This window comes from Helianthus annuus, chromosome 3 (assembly GCF_002127325.2).
Source record: "Helianthus annuus cultivar XRQ/B chromosome 3, HanXRQr2.0-SUNRISE, whole genome shotgun sequence".
Classification (NCBI taxonomy): Eukaryota; Viridiplantae; Streptophyta; class Magnoliopsida; order Asterales; family Asteraceae; genus Helianthus; species Helianthus annuus.
The window spans coordinates 46,693,208-46,714,288 of record NC_035435.2 but is presented as its reverse complement, the minus strand read 5'-3'; positions in this window follow the sequence as shown (position 1 = coordinate 46,714,288).

The window sequence follows — 21,081 nt, the reverse complement described above, 5'->3', positions numbered from 1 at the left end:
GGCGACTTTTGGCTTCGTGATGTCCATTTCCTAGTCCACATGGTTAATGAGGATGGGATTCATGTTGATCCATCCAAGGTTGGCTCAATTAGGAATTGGCCTGCACCTCGAACACCCACTAAAATCCGTCAATTCTTGGGTTTGGCGGGTTACTACAGAAGGTTTATCAAGGATTTCTCAAGGATTGCACAGCCTCTTACACAGACGATTTTGTGGTTTATTGTAACGCGTCAATCCAAGGACTTGGTTGTGTGTTGATGCAACGTAAGAAAGCCATTGCTTACGCATCACGCCAACTTAAAGTTCACGAAAAGAACTACACTACTCACGACTTGGAGTTAGGAGGAGTGGTGTTTGCTCTTAAGATATGGAGACATTACTTGTACGGTACCAAGTGCACCATTTACACCGATCACAAGAGTCTCGAGCATATCTTCGATCAGAAGGAGTTGAACATGCGACAGCGTCGATGGGTCGAACTCCTGAATGACTACGAAGGCCCGATCAAATACCACCCAGGCAAAGCCAATGTTGTGGCTGATGCCCTCAGTCGAAAGGAAACCAAACCTAAGCGTGTACGTGCGTTACAGCTTACAATTCACTTCAGTCTTCCTGCCCAAATTAGTGATGCTCAGGTCGAAGCATTGAAAGAAGAGAACATCAAGGCTGAGTCCCAGCGAGGATTAGACAAATGGTTAGAACTAAAGGAAGACGGTGCTTACTACTTAGCGGGGCGCATCTGGGTCCCATTTCATAGTAATATACATGAGCTTGTGATGGATGAAGCAGACAAGTCTCGTTACTCAGTACACCCTGGTTCTGATAAGATGTACCACGAACTCAAAACTGCGTACTGGTGGCCCCACATGAAGGCTAACATAGCGACCTATGTTAGTAAATGTCTGACCTGTGCTAGGGTCAAGGTAGAATACCAGAAGCCATCAGGCCTACTTCAGCAACCAGAGATCCCGACATGGAAATGGGAACAAATTTCCATGGACTTCGTTACTGGCTTACCTAGATCTCAATGAGGAAACGATACCATTTGGGTGATAATGGATCAACTGACTAAGTCTGCACACTTCCTGGCTATCAAGGAAACAGATAAGTTCTCTACTCTAGCAGACGTCTGCCTGAAGGAAGTAGTTTCGAGGCACGGGGTGCCAACCTCCATCATTTTCGATCGTGATCCACGTTTTACCTCTGAGCTGTGGCAAGCGATGCACAAATCCTTTGGCTCTCGATTAGACATGAGCACAGCTTATCATCCACAGACGGATGGGCAGTCTGAACGCACCATTTAAACTCTTGAAGACATGCTTCGAGCATGTGTAATCGACTTTGGTAACGGCTGGGAAAGGCATCTACCTTTGGTGGAGTTTTCATATAACAATAGTTACCACACTAGCATCCAGGCTGCTCCATTCGAGGCTTTGTACGGACGGAAATGCCGATCACCCTTATACTGGGCAGAAGTTGGTGATAGCCAAATCACTGGCCCAGAACTCGTCGTCGTCACGACAGAAAAGATTGCCCAACCACGATAACGAATGGCGGCAGCTCGTGACCATCAGAAAAGCTATGCTGATAAGCGCAGGAAACCACTCGAGTTCCAGGTTGGGGATCGAGTGCTACTAAAAGTCTCACCTTGGAAAGGTGTGGTTCGTCTGGTCAAGCGAGGCAAGCTAAACCCACGTTGTGTTGGACCTTTTGTTGGAACTCCCGTCGTGGCCTAGAGTTTACCTGGGAACGAGAAGACCAAATGAAACACAAGTATCCCCAGTTGTTTGAAAAAAGTGAAACCACTACTAAGACTGAAGCTACTGCGGAATTTCGGGATGAAATTCTAGACCAACGGGGGAAGGATGTGACACCCCAGGGAAAACCAGGAAACCACGCAACCTAACTAGCTTCCTCAGTGACTACGTGTTAAATTTCGGGACGAAATTTCTTTCAACTTGGGGATGATGTGACAACTCGCATTTCCAAACCTATCTTTGTGCTTTGATGTAATGTGTGTGAACCTTATATGATTATTTGGTTAGTTGATTTTAATAAAATGATTATAAGTTGATTATTATGTGTTACGTGTAGTTGTATTATGTATATAAGTGAATAACAAGTCCTAGCCGCACAATACGACCCAAACACACAAGCCTAAGTTGGGCCGTACATGCCACACTCCTCTCAGCCCACACTCCTTGAATTCGAGATCAAAGGCAACCCAAGGAAGGGTTCGACCCACTCCCATCTTACACGTAAACATATCCCACCTTAGGGATTAGTTCCTCATAATTCACAACACACACAAAACCCTAGTTCTCTCTTCTCCTCTCCCTTGTTTGACGGCAACATCTCCTTCAACCGAAGCCTCTCCCTTGATCCACTACACACTTCGGTTAGTTTTATACCTTTGATTAGTTGCCATGATGTTACGATTTCTATGATTTGTGTTAATTGATGTTGTGATCTTATGTTAATTGATATTGTGATCTTATGTTAATTGATATTATAATCTTATGTTAATTGATGTTGTGATTGCTATGACTTCACATGATGATTCAGGACTCTTGATTAGTAGGATCATGAATGATTGTGTGTGCATGAGCTTAGATGATAAAGTGGTATAATCGAACATAGGATTAATCGGCTGTGTGTATGCATAATCGGATCAATTGTATAGTCGAACAAGAAGTATTGAAACCATTAATCTGATATTTTAATGTTATAAGTTGTTGTGGATACATTGATTATGATTAAGGTTCATTAGTAATTAGATGATAAACTCTTGATTTAATCGACATATGGCAAAGTTGGAAACTGTTAGCATTGATTGATCGAATGGAAATAGGAAACTATTTGAATGATTGTAAGTAAATTGCAAGAATTAAGGAATGTTGAAACTGATTGCACAAGCCTCGGTCGCACAATACAGTCGCACAAGATTTGGTGCAACCATTTAAGCACAGTGTACAACTTAGAATTTGCATGATCGCACAAGACACGTGGATCGCACAAGGCAGTGCTGATCGCACAAGTCTTGGGCCACACACAGGTGTTTTAAACCTTATTATGTTGTTGGGCCTTAAAGCCCAAAACTCAATCGCACAAGTAGGTTCCAGTCGCACAAGCCATTTGTAATCGTATAAGTTAATTCGGGTCGCACAAGATTGATTATCTGTTTATATGTTGGGCCGTATGGGGAAGGGATTTCATTTATTATTGGGTCGGGTTTGTTTTCAATCGCACAACCCGTTGTGAGTGGCACAAGGTTGTGCTGGACGCACAACAGGTTGGGCCGAAGGTTTAATAGGCTTCATTTATGGAATCGCACAAGATGATTGGGCCGTTGAACTTGTGCGAGCCCAATCATCCGAGTCGCACAAGTTGGACATTATGTGTACTTGAATGTAAACGTGTTGAATGTGATCTTACGTGTTTGCCATGATCACTAAGTGTTCGTAACCTGTTAGCTTATGTGTAAACTTATGTGCACTACTTGAACCTAGACCTGACTTGTACGGTAACCATGTTAAGACGTGGTTGACCTTTAGCAGCTCGATTTACCTTTTTGTTTATCTGCCGAGCTAACCTAAGGTCAGTTCACACTTTCTACAAGGCATGGGATTCCCGGTGGTTTGGGAATGGGTTAAGGAACTAAAATGAAACCTACATATTCTCCTTCGGTAGAATATGTACCTCGGTCCACCTTGGGTAGGACAACCTTTAACTTACTAGACAAAACTCTATCATGAAGTCCCTCATCTTTATATCGACTTAATCGCTGGGCCAATGGCGAACGGTTCATTAGTTAAATAGCGCTATTAGGTTTGACAAGCCTCACACCGTGCCGCAGAGGACGGGAGTGGACTAATGGATCTGGGCACTTAGTCAATGATGATAGACATTGACGCAGGGCACATAAACATGTCTTCAGTCAGTGGTCGATATGGTAACGGGTCTAGTGGTTAACATGGGGTAGCCCCCACTGGTTATGGCTTGGGAAACAAGGAATTGGTTAACTCATGGTTTTCGAAAGAACTTATGGTTTTTGGAACAACTCTAAAATGGAAAACCAACTGTGAACTCGCTCAACTTTGTTGTTGATTCGATGCTACATGCCTTGCAGGTCGTTAGGTGCTTAGATGGAGCTTGCACGAGAAGAAGAGGTCATTGTGGGACACGGACTGTTGAGTTCCATGTTAAACTTATTGAACTCATAACTTATGTTTTGGTTTTAAAATTTATGCTTCCACTGATAACTTGAACTTGGTTAATTTCTCCGGACACCAATTATATTTTGGTTGGTTTTATATTTACTTTAATACATTGTTCAATATGATTGGTGGCTTGATCCTGGTCATGTCACGCTCCCTGCGGTGATACTCCGCTTGTGGAATTTGGGGGTGTGACAACATTACTTGTACGGTACCAAGTGCACCGTTTACACCGATCACAAGAGTCCCCAGCATATCTTCGATCAGAAGGAGTTGAACATGCGACATCGTCGATGGGTCGAACTTCTTAACGACTATGAATGCGCAATCTAGTACCATCCAGGCAAAGCCAACGTGGTGGCTGACGCCCTCAGTCGTAAGGAAACCAAACCTAAGCGTGTACGCGCGTTACAGCTTACCATTCACTCCAGTCTTCCTACCCAAATTCACGACGCTCAGGTTGAAGCACTAAAGGAAGAGAACTTCAAAGCTGAGTCCCTACGGGGCATGGAGAAGAAACTAGAACGCAAGGAAGACGACACATACTACTTCATGGAACGTGTCTGGGTTCCATTGTTTGGAAACTTACGAGAGCTTGTGATAGATGAAGCACACAAGTCTCGCTACTCGGTGCATCTTGGTTCTGACAAGATGTACCAAGACCTCAAAACTCTGTACTGGTGGCCCTACATGAAAGCTAACATAGCAACCTATGTTAGTAAATGCTTGACCTATGCTAGGGTCAAGGTTGAATACCAGAAGCCATCAGGCCTACTCCAACAACTAGAGATCCCAACATGGAAATGGGAGCAAATTTCCATGGATTTTGTCACTGGCTTACTTAGATCTCAACGAGGAAACGACAACATCTGCGTAATCGTTGATCGACTGACAAAGTCTACACACTTACTGGCAATCAAGGAAACGGATAAGTTCTCTACACTCGCAGACATCTACTTGAAGGAAGTGGTCGCTAGGCACGCGGTGCCAACTTCCAGCATTTCTGATCGTAACCTGCGTTTTGCATCTAAATTGTGGCAGGCGATGCACAAATCCTTTGGCTCACGTTTAGACATGAGCACAACTTATCACCCACAAACGGATGGGCAGACTTAATGCACCATCCAGACTCTCGAAGACATGCTTCGAGAATGTGTAATCGACTTTGATAACGGCTGGGAAAGACACTTACCTTTGGTGGAGTTTTCGTACAACAACAATTATCATACCAGGATCAAGGCTGCTCCGTTCGAGGCTTTATACGGACGGAAATGTCGATCACCCTTATGCTAGGCAGAAGTGGGCGACAGCCAAATTACTGGCCCAGAACTTGTTCTTGACACAACGGAGAAGATTGCCCAAATCCGACAACGAATGGCGGCAGCTCGTGACCGTCAGAAAAGTTATGCTGATAAGCGCAGGAAACCACTCGAGTTCCAGGTTGGGGATCAAGTGCTACTTAAAGTTTCACCTTGGAAAGGTGTGGTTCGCTTTGGCAAACGGGGCAAGCTTAATCCGAATTATGTTGGACCTTTCGAAATCACTGAGAAAATTAGCAAGGTGGCATACAGACTGAACCTGCCCGAAGATCTCAATGGTGTTCACAACGTATTCCACGTGTCGAATCTGAAGAAGTGTCTGTCAGATGAGACTCTCATAGTTTCTTTCAAGGAACTCACTATCGATGACCAGTTGCGCTTCATCGAGGAACCAGTGGAAATTATGCACCGGGAAGTCAAAACCCTCAGACTTACCACGATACCCATTGTTCGAGTTCATTAGAACTCCCGTCGTGGCCCAGAGTTCACCTGGAAACGAGAAGACCAAATGAAGCGCAAGTATCCCCGGTTGTTTAAGAAAGGTGAGTCCACTACTGAAGCTACTGCGTAATTTCAGGACGAAATTCCAAACCAACGGGGGGATGATGTGATACCCTAGGAAACCACGCAACCCAACTAGCTTCCTCAGTGACTACGTGCTAAATTTCGGAATGAAATTTCTTTCAACTTGGGGATGATGTGACAACTCGTATTTTTGAACCTTTCGTTGTGCTTTGATGTAACTTGTATGAACACTACTTGATAAATTGTTATGTTTGATTGCGATGAAATATTATGAGTTTGTTTATGATTACGTGTTATGTGAGTGTGTTGTATGTATGTTTAATGAACTTGGTCGCACAACATATAACCGATCGCACAAACCCTTTGGGCCGCACACCTTGTCCTATGTCACACACTCCTCTCAGCCCAATCCTGTTTGGTTCGAACCCGTTGCCAAGGGAAGCCCAAAGCTGGGATTGGCCCACTCCTCTTATACACATACAAACACCCATTAGTGGGGTTTGTTTCTCATAATTTGCAAACACAAGAAAACACACAAAACCCTAAGCTCTCATCTCCTCCCTCTTGTTCGACGGCAGCCCTTCACTTCGGTTCGAAGCTCTCTCATGCCAAGCTCACTAGTTTCATCCTTAGATCTAGTTAGTATTGATCCTTGTTGTTTTCCCTAGCAATCGATGCATAAGGTGTTGTTTGAATATATACTTGTTAATGGTTGTTTGCAAGATTGTATGTTGCTAAGATTTGGATAGTAAACTGTTAGAAGGAAATTGTATGGTGGGATGTTGTTCTAGGGCCGATTATATGATGCTTAACAAGATTAGTTGCTTGTGTTGGATGAATGAGTCAGTGATATACAAGCATGATTGGATTGGATATTGCATGATGTTCGTGTGAAACGGTTTGATACCACGATCGATGATTGTGTAATGACCTCATGATAAAATTATTAGTCATGATTTGTATGATGATTAGGTTGCATGTTAGTATTCAAAATCATTGATCTGATAATGTGATTGAATGTTATGATAGGTTGTTATTCATGATTAGATGTTAATTAGGGTTCATGAGAATTATTTGGTGATTTCTTGGTTTGATCGATTTGATGCAAAGATGGAAACTGTTGAATGGATTAACTGATCTCCTTAAATCACGGCCACACATAACTGATCGCACAAGTCTTAATCGCACACCTAGTAATCGCACAAGTCTTGATCGCACACATTAAATCGCACACCTTAGGTTGCATGTAGTACAACTGTTGATGCATAACTTACCGCTTTTTAATGCATGATCGCACACCTGCCTAGTCGCACACCTTTAATAGTACACTTGATGCTGCACATGGTACAACCCTGATACTGCATGACCGCACACCATAGTGTGGATCGCACACCTTGGTGCTGATCGCACACCATGGTGGGCCGCACAAATATTTGGACTGCTTAATGATTATTGGGCCGCACATCTTTATTGGGCTGGGTATATGTTGGATCACACGCCCCTCGGATCGCACAATCAAGGATGAATCGCATACCCTTGATTGCGGACCGGGCAACCATTGGGCCGTGCATGGTGGGCTCGCACACCAGTGTTGGGCCTGCACACTTCCACCAGCCTAAACTCTTGGATCGCACATTTAGACTTTGGACGAATGCTTATATGTTACTGTTGAACTAGTTAGGTACTGTTGTTGAACTGCCATGACACAATGTGTATGCCATGATCCTTCTGTGTACGTGAACTGTTAGTTTATGTGTGAAACGTATGTGTGTTACTTGAACCTATACCTGACTTGTATGGTAACCATGTTAGGACGTGGTTGACCACAATTAGCTCAAGAGACCTTCTATTTATCTGTCGTGCTAATCTAAGGTGAGTTCACACTTTCTACAAGGCATGGGATTCCTGGTGGTTTGGGAATGGGTTAAAGAACAGTATTGAAACCTACGTATCCTCCTTGGGTAGGATACGTACCTCCATCCTCTTTGGGAAGGATGACAACATTGGAAACCTGTGTATTCTCCTTGGGTAGAATACACCATCCTCCTTGGGAAGGATGACAACATAGAATTTACTAGACGAAACTCTATCATGAAGTCCCTCATTTTTATATCGACTTAATCGTCGGGCCATTGGCGAACAGGTCATTAGTTAAATAGCGCTATTAGGTCTAACAAGCCTCACACCGTGCCGCAGAGGATGGGAGTGGACTAATGTACTTGGGCACTTAGTCAATGATGATAGACATTGACGCAGGGCACATAAACATGACTAAAGTCAGTAGTCGATATGGTAATGGGTCTAGTGGTTTACAACATGGGGTAGCCCCCACGGTATATGGTTTGGGAAATAAGGAACTGGTTAACTCATGGTTTTCGAAATAACTTATGGTTTTTGGAACAACATTAAAATGGACAACCAACTGTGAACTCGCTCAACATTCTTGTTGATTCGTTGTTACATGCCTTGCAGGTCGTTAGGTGCTTAGCAGGAACTTGCATGGGAGGAGTCGTTATGGAACATGGACAGTTGTGTGTTCATGATAAACTTATGAACTTTAAACTTTTGTTTTGGTTTTGAACTTAATGCTTCTGCTGATAACTTAAACTTTGTTAAATTGTTTTGACACCAATTATACTGTTTGGTTTGGATTTTATTTATTTATTTATATTGTTCAATATGATTGGTGGTTAGATCATGGCCATGTCACTCTCCCTGCGGTGATACTCCGCTTGTGGAAATTGGGGGTGTGACAAGGACGGTGGCCCTTTGGGTGTTCGATGGCTTTGGTGGATTTGGATATAGGGTTCCGCCGTACAAGGTGGAGGAAATGGTGGGTCATAGGCGAAGACATGGAGATTTGGTGATGAAACAGGAGCTCCTATTAAGATTGCAAACCTGAGCTCCAGTTGATCCGACGACTGAGGTAAGCACACTAACCTAGGGTTTCATTGTCTTGTTTCTTTTGATGTGTATTTTCACTTGCTGAGACTAATATATCCATCACAAATCTTGCATGTATATCTGATTTTGTGGAATGCTTTACTAAAGAAAACATATCCAGGCTATAGTAGAATCAGAGATACAGTTGCCAGCTACAGATTGGGAAATGTTGGAAACAGTGGTGAGCTGAGTCCATATTCAAGCAGATTAAAAACTAAGTCGGGGTTACATCTTTAGGAATGTTGCCACGAATCTCAGAAATTGAGCTTGACACTATTAACCCTGGAGTTCTTACTTAATCATCTTATTACCCTTTTGGTTGATGGGAACATGAGCCTACTTCACAGTTTATTGAAAACTTTTTTGGACTCAATAGGGAGCTAAATTTTCCGATAATTGTTTATCTAGACTGTACCAAGCAAATAGCAGTAGGGTCGGATAGGTTGGGTAGTGGGTAAGGACATGTCGTTACAAAGTATGATACTTTTGATTTGAGTCAGGATGAGTTTTGACAAAAATGGTGCAGGTCGAAATGGCTAACTTGTCAAAACAACTAGGTTTTGTTATGGGTTGACTCGGTATACTTTTTTTATTATTTTTATAAACACTTAGATTGTTCTATTTGAACTGATTTGGTTTTTGTTTTTCATTTATTTGTTTTTAGTTTTATCTTTTTAGCGTTGACATTAGGTTTTCTCGGCATCAATGTTGAAGTTGATGGTTCTAAATCTGATTTTGTTTTTATGGCATTCGGTTGAAAATGATGATGATGATGATGCTGATTATGGATCCAGAAAATTACTAAATGGTAAATTCAGTTTTAAATCTTTTATTTCACGTGTTGTAGCTTCTTACATATTACTGGAGTGTTGTGATATGTGCTTTTATGTTAAATTAATTGCGTAGAAGGGGTGTTTGTAATTGTGAAGGTAGAATAAAAGAAGTTGATACGGTGTGAGCTATTGATTTATAACATATATCTGCTGGACAAGGGACACCATTGCAATTTATCATGTTCAGTTTACACCCTTTTGAAAGAGTTATGGAGGATGGGTTGGGTAACAGGTCCACTACACTTCTATTATTCTCTAATTTGCAAAACATAAGTAATAATAATTGTGATAGTCATGATCACAATACAAATTCTAAATCTATGGTTAACAAAAGCCAGGAGATTGCATGCACCAAGAATAAAAGTTGGGCGAGTTCCACCATCGCTAACTCATTTGAGATAAGAAATAAACCTATTCAAAAGTAATTGGCCCGTATAAATGTCACACCCCGACCGCGTTAAAACAACGAAACCGCGGCGGAAACGTCGGGGAGTGGAGCGACAGAATTATTGTTTCACAACCATGGATCAAAAAGTTTCGTTTTATTGATTCATTAGATAATTTACATTGTCTTAAAGTTAACACAAACAACTTTACATCTTGACTATCATCATTATTAAGTCCTAAGACCTTGTCCAGTCCTAAGTGAGCATGCATCCTACTTGTTATCAACATCATTCGACACCACCTGAAACATATGTTAAAATAAAGTTAGCAAAGAAATGCCGGCGAGCACATAGGTTTTGTGTGAGTATTAGATTCATGGCTCGTTTATATGTTGAAATAACTCATACAATTTCGTTAATCGATAATAGAAAACTTGTTTTGTAAAATGTTTGTATTATAAAATGAATAACCAAGTCAAAATAGATTGGTTATAGTTTATAAAACCTCGATGCCATGAATCTTAACTCAAAACATTTGTTTAAGTAAACTACATCGTAAATCGTTCTCGTAATAAAACTCGTATGGTTTATATCATTTAGTAAACACCATTTGTGTGACATCGTTTCAAATCGTTCGCCCAAGTGAACTAAATAACGCCACGAAATATAATATGATAAAAACACTTATATATAAGAAGTACCAGCGGCGTATCTACCATGCTTTTATCACATTACACCCATCCCGTTATCTAAACACTAACCAAAAACCAATCGTTCGTGCAATTCGTTTAACTTGTTCAAATCGTTCTAATCGTTCAAATCGTTCAATTGTTTCAATCATTCAATCGTTCAAAATCGTTCAATCATTTAATATAGTTCAATCGTTCAAATTGTTCTTGTTTTAATTGTGAAAACTACTTTTGGTCGTCTCGTGGAATACATTCAAACCTTCGTAACTCGTCCATCGTTCAACTCGTATTAACAAACCACCAAAGGGTAAGTTAACAACTAACAGGTTCAGTCGTTACCCACATAACCCCCACACATAACCATGGGTGCAGTCCGATAACGGGATTTGTCAAATCCTATGGTACCATAACCTAATACTGGTTGGCTTGATCATTGTTAATGAATGTCATTCGTTATGTAAATACGTCCAACAAGTTCGTTCACATTATCGAAATCATTCTTGTTTAATATAAACCATAGTATTCGTTTTTGAAATCATCGTTGAAAGCATCGAAATCATTTAACACATATGAATCACCCCAAAACAATTGAAAACAGTAAAATAGGGGAACTATGTACTCACATTGATTTGGAAAGTATCCTCGATCTAATGAACTTAACGAAGCTCAGGCAAACCAAGGAAATCAAGTAGTACCTAGTAATCGGATTGCTAGTAAATAAATCGACACCTAAATCGGAAGATCGGGTAGAATAAGGTCTTGTAAACCAAATGAGTATTGGACTCATGTGATATGGTTTAACAAAGCCTACATTCTGAATCGGAACCTATCCTAAGTGCTTTCGACCCGTTACGACCCATTAAGGGAGCTTATGCTACTTTAACGCGTCGTTCGCGCAAATGCGCGTTCGAGACGCCTAACTAGCCCTATGACAAGTATTATATGCCCTAACATGTTTAACTATGTTGCATAATCAGTTAAGTGACAAAAGTTTAAGTTACATATGCTTAAAATCCAATTATGCATGAAAAGGGCATTTTGGTCATTTTCCTAAGGCATATAAACTACCTATCATACAACTAATTAAACTAAGTGACCATAAGGTATAACCTCGGAAGGTTATTCCCTATACAACTATGGTCACAAATATGCTTGGTCAGATCCTAATGATCGACCAAACGGGTCGAGTTCGAAAGTCTAAGCGGTGGTTTAGACCGCTTGACTTGCGACTGTATACAAGCACTAGACTAAAAGTGACGAGTTAAACATGTTAAAACATGTTTAACTAAGCTAGAAAACAGGTTTTGATATCAAAACAAAGTGTTTTGATACCAAAGGATAGTTTCATCTCAAAATGTGCATAAACGGCATTTTGACCGAAACTTTGACTCATCACTTCGACTAATCAACGTGGTAATCAGTAGGTATAGTCACAAGGGACTATAACCATCGTGATTACGCTCAGGTTGCAAAGTTCAAACGAACTTTGTGTTGAACAATTCATGGTCAAAGCAAAAATTCAAACACTGTTTGACTTTCATGCTTGAAATAGATAAAAAGCATGAAAGAATCTTACAAAGGATCCAAGCAATGAAGGTTTGAACTAAAAAATTCTCAGGTATGAAGCTTCACAAGGAGAGCTTCAACTTAGAGAAGGAAATTGAGATCAAATGTGAAGAACCCAAATGAGAACCCCTTGCTATTTATAGGAAGATTGGATCATCAAGATCATCCCAAGTGTTAGGAAGGTGTAATCTTGACCCTACACTTGTGCACATGGTATTACAATACAATGGGGACCCAAAACCAGGCCATAGTATTGAGAATTTTGCATAAACAACCCCGGAATTGAAGCTGGATGCTGAAATTAAGCTGTTGAGTTTTGGTCCCTGTAGCGTGGCGCGCCAGGTGACCCTGTGCTTGGCGCGTGGCGCGGGGGAGCTCAGTTCCAAGTTTCCCAATATGGCAGAACGGGTCCCTACATGCTTAAAATTTGATTTTTGGCACGTTTAAGCCCCGTTAACACCATTTCAAGGCTCTAATATGAAGTTAAAGTATAGGGAACTTAAAATATGCTCAAAAACATCTCGGATGTCGGTTTGTTTGGTTGTACGGTTGCGTTATTTGGTTAATTACGACGAAAACTCGAACGGACGCAAAAACGAACGAAATTTCACGACAAATGGTATTTTTGCATTCCAATCACTACAACATAAAATATTTTAATGATTACAAAAAATTTTGGATGTCCGGATATGTTCAGAACGTAAGATATGCGCGAAAATGCAAACTTATGCACTTTTTGACGCTTTTAGTCCCTGTTTGACCAAAAAGTTTATTTTCGCATACTAAACCCCTCAAAGCCTATTTCTAAGCTATGTAAAGGATATTTAAGGTATTTTTAACTTATGATCAAGTTCCAGAATGTTCGTTACCATACAAATCGGCATAGTTTCGTAGTTTGACACAAATAGTCCCTGCGATCGAATAAACTTGTTTTCGATACACCAAACCCTCCAAAACTTATTTCTAAGTTATGTAAAGGTTATTTAAGGTATGTTAAGACAATTTAAGTATTCTGGAGTATTTGTCGTGTTAAACTGATTACGTTTACGCATCAATTTGCCTATAACTTTCTAGAAAGCGATTTAAAGCTTGAAATCGAACTCGAATCAAAACGTAAAATCAAACACAAATACACACATATTAACACCAAAACACATCGTTTTATTGATAATTTATATTGTTTTACATCATACATCGTTTACAGAGCACAGTTGTCACAGTCTCCCCTACTTTAGGAAATTTCGTCCCGAAATTTTAACTAGAGGAAACCTTGTGAAAACAAATGTGGATATTTCGCCTTCATCTGGTCCTCACGTTCCCAAGTAAACTCTAGGCCACGTTTGGAGTCCCAACGAACCTTGACCAATCGTATTCGCTTGTTCTTCAACTGTTTGACTGCAGGGTCCATTATCTCCACAGGTTTCTCGACAAAGTGCATCGTTTCATCAATTTGAATTTCGTCGAGTGGAATGTGAAGATCAGTATCGGCTAAACACTTTCGTAAATTGGACACGTGGAATGTTGGGTGAATATTCCCAAGTTCAGGAGGTAGCTCAAGTCGATAGGCAAACTTTCCGAATCATTCAACAATCTTAAATGGACCAACATATCGTGGTGCAAGTTTTCCTTTCTTTCCAAATCTCACCACTCCCTTCCAAGGGGATACCTTGAGTAGGACACAGTCTCCGACTTGAAATTCCAAGGGCTTGCGTCGCATATCCGCATAACTCTTTTAACGGCTTCTAGCTGTCAGAAGATTATCACGAATTTTCTTGATTTTATCTGTTGTTTCCAGAATGAGCTCAGGTCCAGTAAGCTGAGCTTCACCGATCTCATTCCAACAGACAGGTGAACGACATTTTAGACCGTATAAAGCTTCGAACGGTGCCATATTAATGCTAGCATGATAACTATTGTTGTAAGAGAATTCAATCAACGGCAGATGAGAATCCCAATTACCACCAAAGTCTATCACGCATGCTCTAAGCATATCCTCCAATGTTTGTATCGTTCTCTCGGATTATCCATTTGTTTGGGGATGATAAGCAGTGCTTAGATTTAGTTGAGTTCCCATAGCAGTTTGCATGGTCTTCCAAAAATGAGATGAAAATCGAGCATCGTGGTCAGATATGATATCTAAAGGAACACCATGTCGAGACACAATCTTATCAACATAAATCTTTGCAAGTTTATCAGCAGATAGATCCTCGCGAATCGGTATAAAATGAGCTGACTTCGTTAATCGATCAATGATAACCCAAATAGCATCGTGACCTTTAGATGTACGCGGTAACTTAGTGATAAGATCCATTGCAATGTTCTCCCACTTCCATACTGGTATCTCTGGTTGTACAAGCAAACCAGATGGTCGATGATGTTCAGCTTTGACTTTGAGACAAGTTATGCATTTCGATACATACAAGGCAACATCCTTTTTCATACCAGGCCACCAGTACCGAGTACGAAGATCCTTGTACATTTTGTCAGCACCAGGATGGATAGAATATCGAGACTTGTGAGATTCGTCCATCACTAAAGTGCGAAGATCGTGTTATTTTGGAATCCACAAACGATTCTTAAAATAAAGCAAACCATCGTCTTTCGTTTCGAGTTTAAGCTCTAGTTGACGTGGTAATTCTTTACCCATCAAATTTTATGAAACACAAGATTGTTGAGCTTGAGAGACACATGTTTGGATATCAGATAGAGTGCGAATAAAATTGAGCTTGACTCATTCCTTTCGGCTTAGCGCATTAGCTACGACATTCACCTTACCAGGATGGCAGCGAATTTCGCAATCGTAATCGTTCAATAGCTCAACCTAGCGTCGCTGCCTCATGTTCAGCTCCTTCTGATTGAGAACGTGTTAGAGACTTTTTCGGTCTGTGAAAACCACACACTTCGTTCCATAGAGGTAGTGTCTCCAGATTTTTAGTGCAATAACCACAGCACCCAACTCAAGATCATGAGTCGTGTAGTTCTTCTCGTGGATTTTCAATTGTCTTGACGCGTAAGCTATAACTTTGCCTCGTTGCATGAGAACATAACCAAGGCCTAAATTCGACGCGTCACAATAGACAACGAAATCATCGTTTCCCTCGGGCAATGATAAAACAGGAGCATCACAGAGTTTTCGTTTCAGCGTTTGGAACGCTTCTTCTTGTTTAAGTCCCCACTCAAAAGGCTTATTCTTCTAAGTCAACGCAGTGAGTGGAATCGCGATCTTTGAGAAGTTCGAAATAAACCGTCGATAATACCCAGCAAGACCAAGAAAAGAACGAACTTCTGTCGGTGTCGTAGGTGTGTTCCAATCCTTAATAGCAACTATTTTGGAAGGATCCACATGAATACCCTGTTCGTTAACTATATGACCCAAAAACTAAACTTCTCTAAGCCAAAATTCACTCTTCGAGAATTTAGCAAAAAGTTGTTCCTTCTTCAGGAGTTACAGTGTCAGACGAAGGTGTTGTTCGTGATCGGCTCGAGACTTCGAATAAATGAGAATGTCGTCAATGAACACAATGATGAACTTGTCTAAATAAGGTTTACAAACCCTATTCATTAAGTCCATGAAGATAGTTGGGGCATTCGTCAGACCAAAAGGCATGACTGTGAACACGTAGTGTCCATATCTCGTACGGAATGCAGTTTTGGGAATATCTTCTTCGAGAACACGAAGCTGATGATACCCAGAATGCAGATCGATCTTGGAAAAACATGTAGCACCTTGCAGCTGATCAAAGAGATCATCAATTCGTGGTAGGGGATATCGATTCTTGATGGTAAGCTTATTAAGCTCACGATAATCGATACACATTCGAAAAGACCCATCTTTCTTTTTCATAAACAGGACTGGAGCGCCCCAAGGTGAATAACTCGGTCGGATGAATCCTTTATCAGATAATTCTTGAAGCTGTTTAGATAAATCTTGCATCTTAGAAGGTGCAAGACGATAAGGTGCTTTCGCAATCGGGTTGGCATTAGGTACAAGGTAAATATGAAATTCGACTTGACGAACTGGAGGCAAACCAGGCAGTTCATCAGGAAACATCTCTAGATATTCTCGAACAATCGGAATATCTTGAATACACTTGCTCTTGCCTTTCTCCTCGGTGACATGTGCCAGAAAAGCAACATATCCTTTTCGTAAGTAACTATGGGCTTTCGTACACGACATGAGTTTCAAACCAACTGATGTTTTCTCGCCACGAACTTCTAGAACTTCACCAGACGAAAGAGGAATACGAACAATCTTATCGAAACAAACCACCTCAGCATGATGCTTAGTTAACCAATCCATCCCAACGATAATGTCGAAACTCCCAAGTTGCATGAGTGTGAGGTCAGTAGGAAAAAGATGGTTATCGTGGTTCAATTGACAATCGCGAATAACAGAATCGAGTACGATCGGTTTACCAGTAGCAACTTCGACAGATAAGGGTTTCCTCAGTTTAATTCTAGGTATCGCAAGTAAAGGCTCAAATGATAACGATACAAAACTTCTATCGGCACCGGAATCGAAAAGAGCAGATGCAAGTCGATGGTTAACAAGGAACATACCATTAAAAACCTCGTTTTCAGCCCTTGCCTCATTTGCATTCAAGTTGTATGCTCGTCCATGAGCGGGATTCACATTGGCATTCGCATTGGCATTCGGATTTGCAAGCCTCGGACAGTTGTTGCGGAAATGACCCATCTCACCGCAATTCTAACATGAGCCTGGTGGGAATCTAGCAGCATTTCCTTGAACTGGAGCTTGATTCTGAACAACTTGATTTTGACCCAAACGACAAATGTTGGCTGTATGACCAAGTTTACTACACGTGGTACACTGTTTGCAAGCCTGTTGGACGCATAATGACCATTACACCTATTGTAGTGAGGTGCGGTACCAGCATATTGTTTTTTCGCAGGAGGTTGTGTTGGTGGGTTCTGAGTGTTCTGTGCAGTAACAGCAAAGCTTTGGGAAGCCTTTCGCTTCCTCGACCTCCTTGAAGACTCGCCTTTCTAACCCTTACCTTTACTCTTGTCTTGAACGGTATCGGTCGACTGCTTCTTGTCACCCTTTCGGGTCAGTTTACCTTTTCTGACTTGACACTCAGTCAGAGTAGCAGCCAATTCAATCGCTTGACGAACAGTGGTAGGATTACTGCCAGTCACAATGTCTTGCACAGAATCGGGTAGACCATGGATATACCTTTCAATCGTTTTCTCCAACAGGGTAACCATAGTAGGACATAACAAACTGAGCTCCTCATAACGATCCGTATACGCACGGTGTTCTCCCCCATCTTGTTTCAAATCGTCAAATTCTCGTTCCAAAGCTCGAATCTCGTGACGGGGACAGAACTCTTTCATCATGAGAGCTCGAAGCTCTTCCCACATTCGTGCCATCGCCACATCGGCACCCCTATCACGCATCACACTGTTCTTGTCACACCCTGACTTTTGCGGAAGCATGATTATGGTGTGACTTTCTTAATATCATTGCATTCAATCATAACATCAACTATATGATAAAACCATAGGTTTGCCATCCATTAGATAAGTTTAAAATATAACAACATCGTTTTAAAACGTAGACTACAAATTCTAGTTTTACAAATCGTACAAATTGTTTTTGAGTTCATTAAGGACTCGTCAAAAGATATTGAATAATACCAAGGTTTGGAAGACATGTCTCGTCCAAGAATAAGACACACCGTCCAAACCCAAAGACCATGGATGACATCTTTATTCTTAACGCAGCATAAAAACTTCCAACGCACGCCAGATCCATTAAAATTTCCTGAAATACATGTAGTTTGAAAAATATCAACAAAAGTTGAGCGAGTTCATGTGTTTGTTTGTGTGTATGTATAAACCTCTGAAAATGTTGTAAGTATGTATGTAAGTCCCTGGTATGTAGCAATAAGGAAAAAGAGATCACCAATGGTTTGCAAGGCCATTGATATGTGTGAAGTGATGCAGGAAGACTCAAACCTAGCAGATTTGTTACCGGGCTTCGGCTGGAAGACATAGTCACCACATGGTCCATTTTGCGGACTCATGGGTGGGGCTCGCTACACCCAAATAGATCTATCACTCATGCCCCTCGGTCCTACAACGAGGATTTATGGCCTTAATCACCTTACTCATTCACATGATCTAGTAGTAAAAACCCTCCCTACGCTATCCATACCATGTAAGTAAATGTTTGAAGTAATTGTCACATGTATTTCACCCCCGAAGTATAAAACTGAAAACAGTAAAGAGAAAAGGGGGACATGAACTCACAGTATTGCGTCTTCGGTATGCGTAACCCAAATCTCCTCAGCCAACGCGACTACCTACAGTGGACTAACGTCTATTAGACGAATGGGCCGTGCCTTTGCTTAGTATGAAGGTTTTTAAGTTACGTTTCTTGTGTTCTCAACATTATTCCAAGTTATAATTATTAGTTAAAATAATTATTTTAACTTTAAATTATAGTTAATGTTTGGAATAATCGTTAATCAATATTTCGTATTCCTACTTCTCAAGTATTTTAACTTCGTATTTCCTTCCCAAGGGTGGGGGTATCTTATACATGTATTTTCGTGTTTATATTTGTATATCTTGCCAAGTAATGGGGCCGTATTTCGGTGTATTGTTCTAAATAAAAAAATATGTTAATATATTCCCAATATATATTTCCAAAACCATATATTTCAAGTCTCACTTAAATATATATAAACTTATTTTGTTCAATCATGTATTGTCCTAGAAAATATATATTTTTTCTCAAAAACTATATTTCTTCTAAATATAGTAGGAAAATATATTTTTAACTCCCAAAAATAATATATATTCTCGTTGTCAAAAATATGGTTTACTTGGTAATATTTACGAAATCATATTTTCACTTCTTTCATTTCCAAAATAAGATTTACCAAAAATATAGTGTAATGGTATATCCCGAAATATTTCATAAGTCACGTTTTTGTGTTCGGTTTCACAATATTATGTGTGTAACTTAAATGTTTATTCCTTGTGATTTTCTTGGTATTATTTTGGAGTTGTAATCTCCATGGTATTTTGTAAGTTATATTATTTTATCCTAACAATAATACAACTAGTTCACAATATAAACAAACAATCACACAAGCGTTTTTAGTATAAAATATATATTCCTAAATATATATTTATCAAATTTTATTTACAAAAATCAACCTCCGGCACTTGGTATTTTTGTAAATAAAATCATGGCGAAGTTTATTTTGAAAACCATGTTAAAAATATATTTGTAACACTTGTTAGAAAAATATTTTCTAAGTGTTGAAATTTTAGAAAAATTTCGCCGGAGTTTCCTTTGTAAATTGAGGCGTCCATGCTTACTAGCATAACATTTTCTTTTGTAAAATCATTCAGTCAATTCTCAATCATTAACATACTATCTCTAATTACCAATCTTGACAAAAATAAGCATAAACCATAAACTTATGAACTTGAAAAATTTATAAAAACATGTAGTAACTTACTAGCATACTTAGTAAGTATTGTTATCTTCAAAAATGTGATTGGTTCCTTAAAATCTTTATTTTTGAAGAGTTTGAATATTTACAACTTCTAGTCATGATTTCTAAAAATATTTCTTTGTGAAGTTTTCTTATTACACAAGTGTTTCTACACTTGTTTATCCACTAAAAATATGTTAAGTTTGTGTAAGATCCAAGTTTTAACAAAACTCATACTTCTCACTTGGTTCTTTCGAAAAACCACTTATGGATCTTTAGATCGACAAGATTATAACTCATTTTAATCTTTATTTTTCAAGAAAACATGTATTTATTCAAGTTCATAGTTTATGTGTGGATGATTCCATCATCCACAACATTTCTAACTTTCACATATTGCTAGTTCATGTTTTTAAGCATGATCTAGCAAGTCCATGTGACGATCCATACCATTTTTTACTAGCAAACAACAACAATAATCATAACAACACAAGAACAACATGATTTCATCTTCATTTTAACACTACGTCATCTCATAGTTAGTTTCTTTTAGAGTTCTTATCTTTTCATCATTCGTTTACTATTAACCACCAAAAATATGAAGAGGATGAAGATCTAAGACACTTACTACTAGCACAAGGCTAGGGGAGTTCAAGAGTGTAAAAGAGGTGGTTAAAAGAAAATGAGAGCGGTCCTTGAGCTTCCGAACACACCAAGCTTACTTGTATGACCTCTAGCACCCTTGGATGTATGTAGAATGCATGAAAGAAAACTTGAAGATGGTGATGACGGTTGTGGTGCTCTCGGCTGAACAAGGAAGAGAGAAGGAGAGAGTGTTGAGTGTTTGAGTTGAAGAGAATGAATGATAGGTTATAACCCTTGTGCCATTTTATAATCTAACTTCACCATTAACCCTTGTGTCTTATGTTCTATTATCCAACAACATGATCAAATAAAATAACCAAGAAAATCAATGGGTGGGTCACCCATGGTGATCGTCCCAAGGGGGGGGGGGTATGGGGTTGGGTTTCCATGGTTAAGTTACTAGTTTAGTTAGAATCAAATGTTCTAGTTAGTGTATTATGGTATATTATTAATTATATAGTATGTTAGGGTGTTCGGGGACCC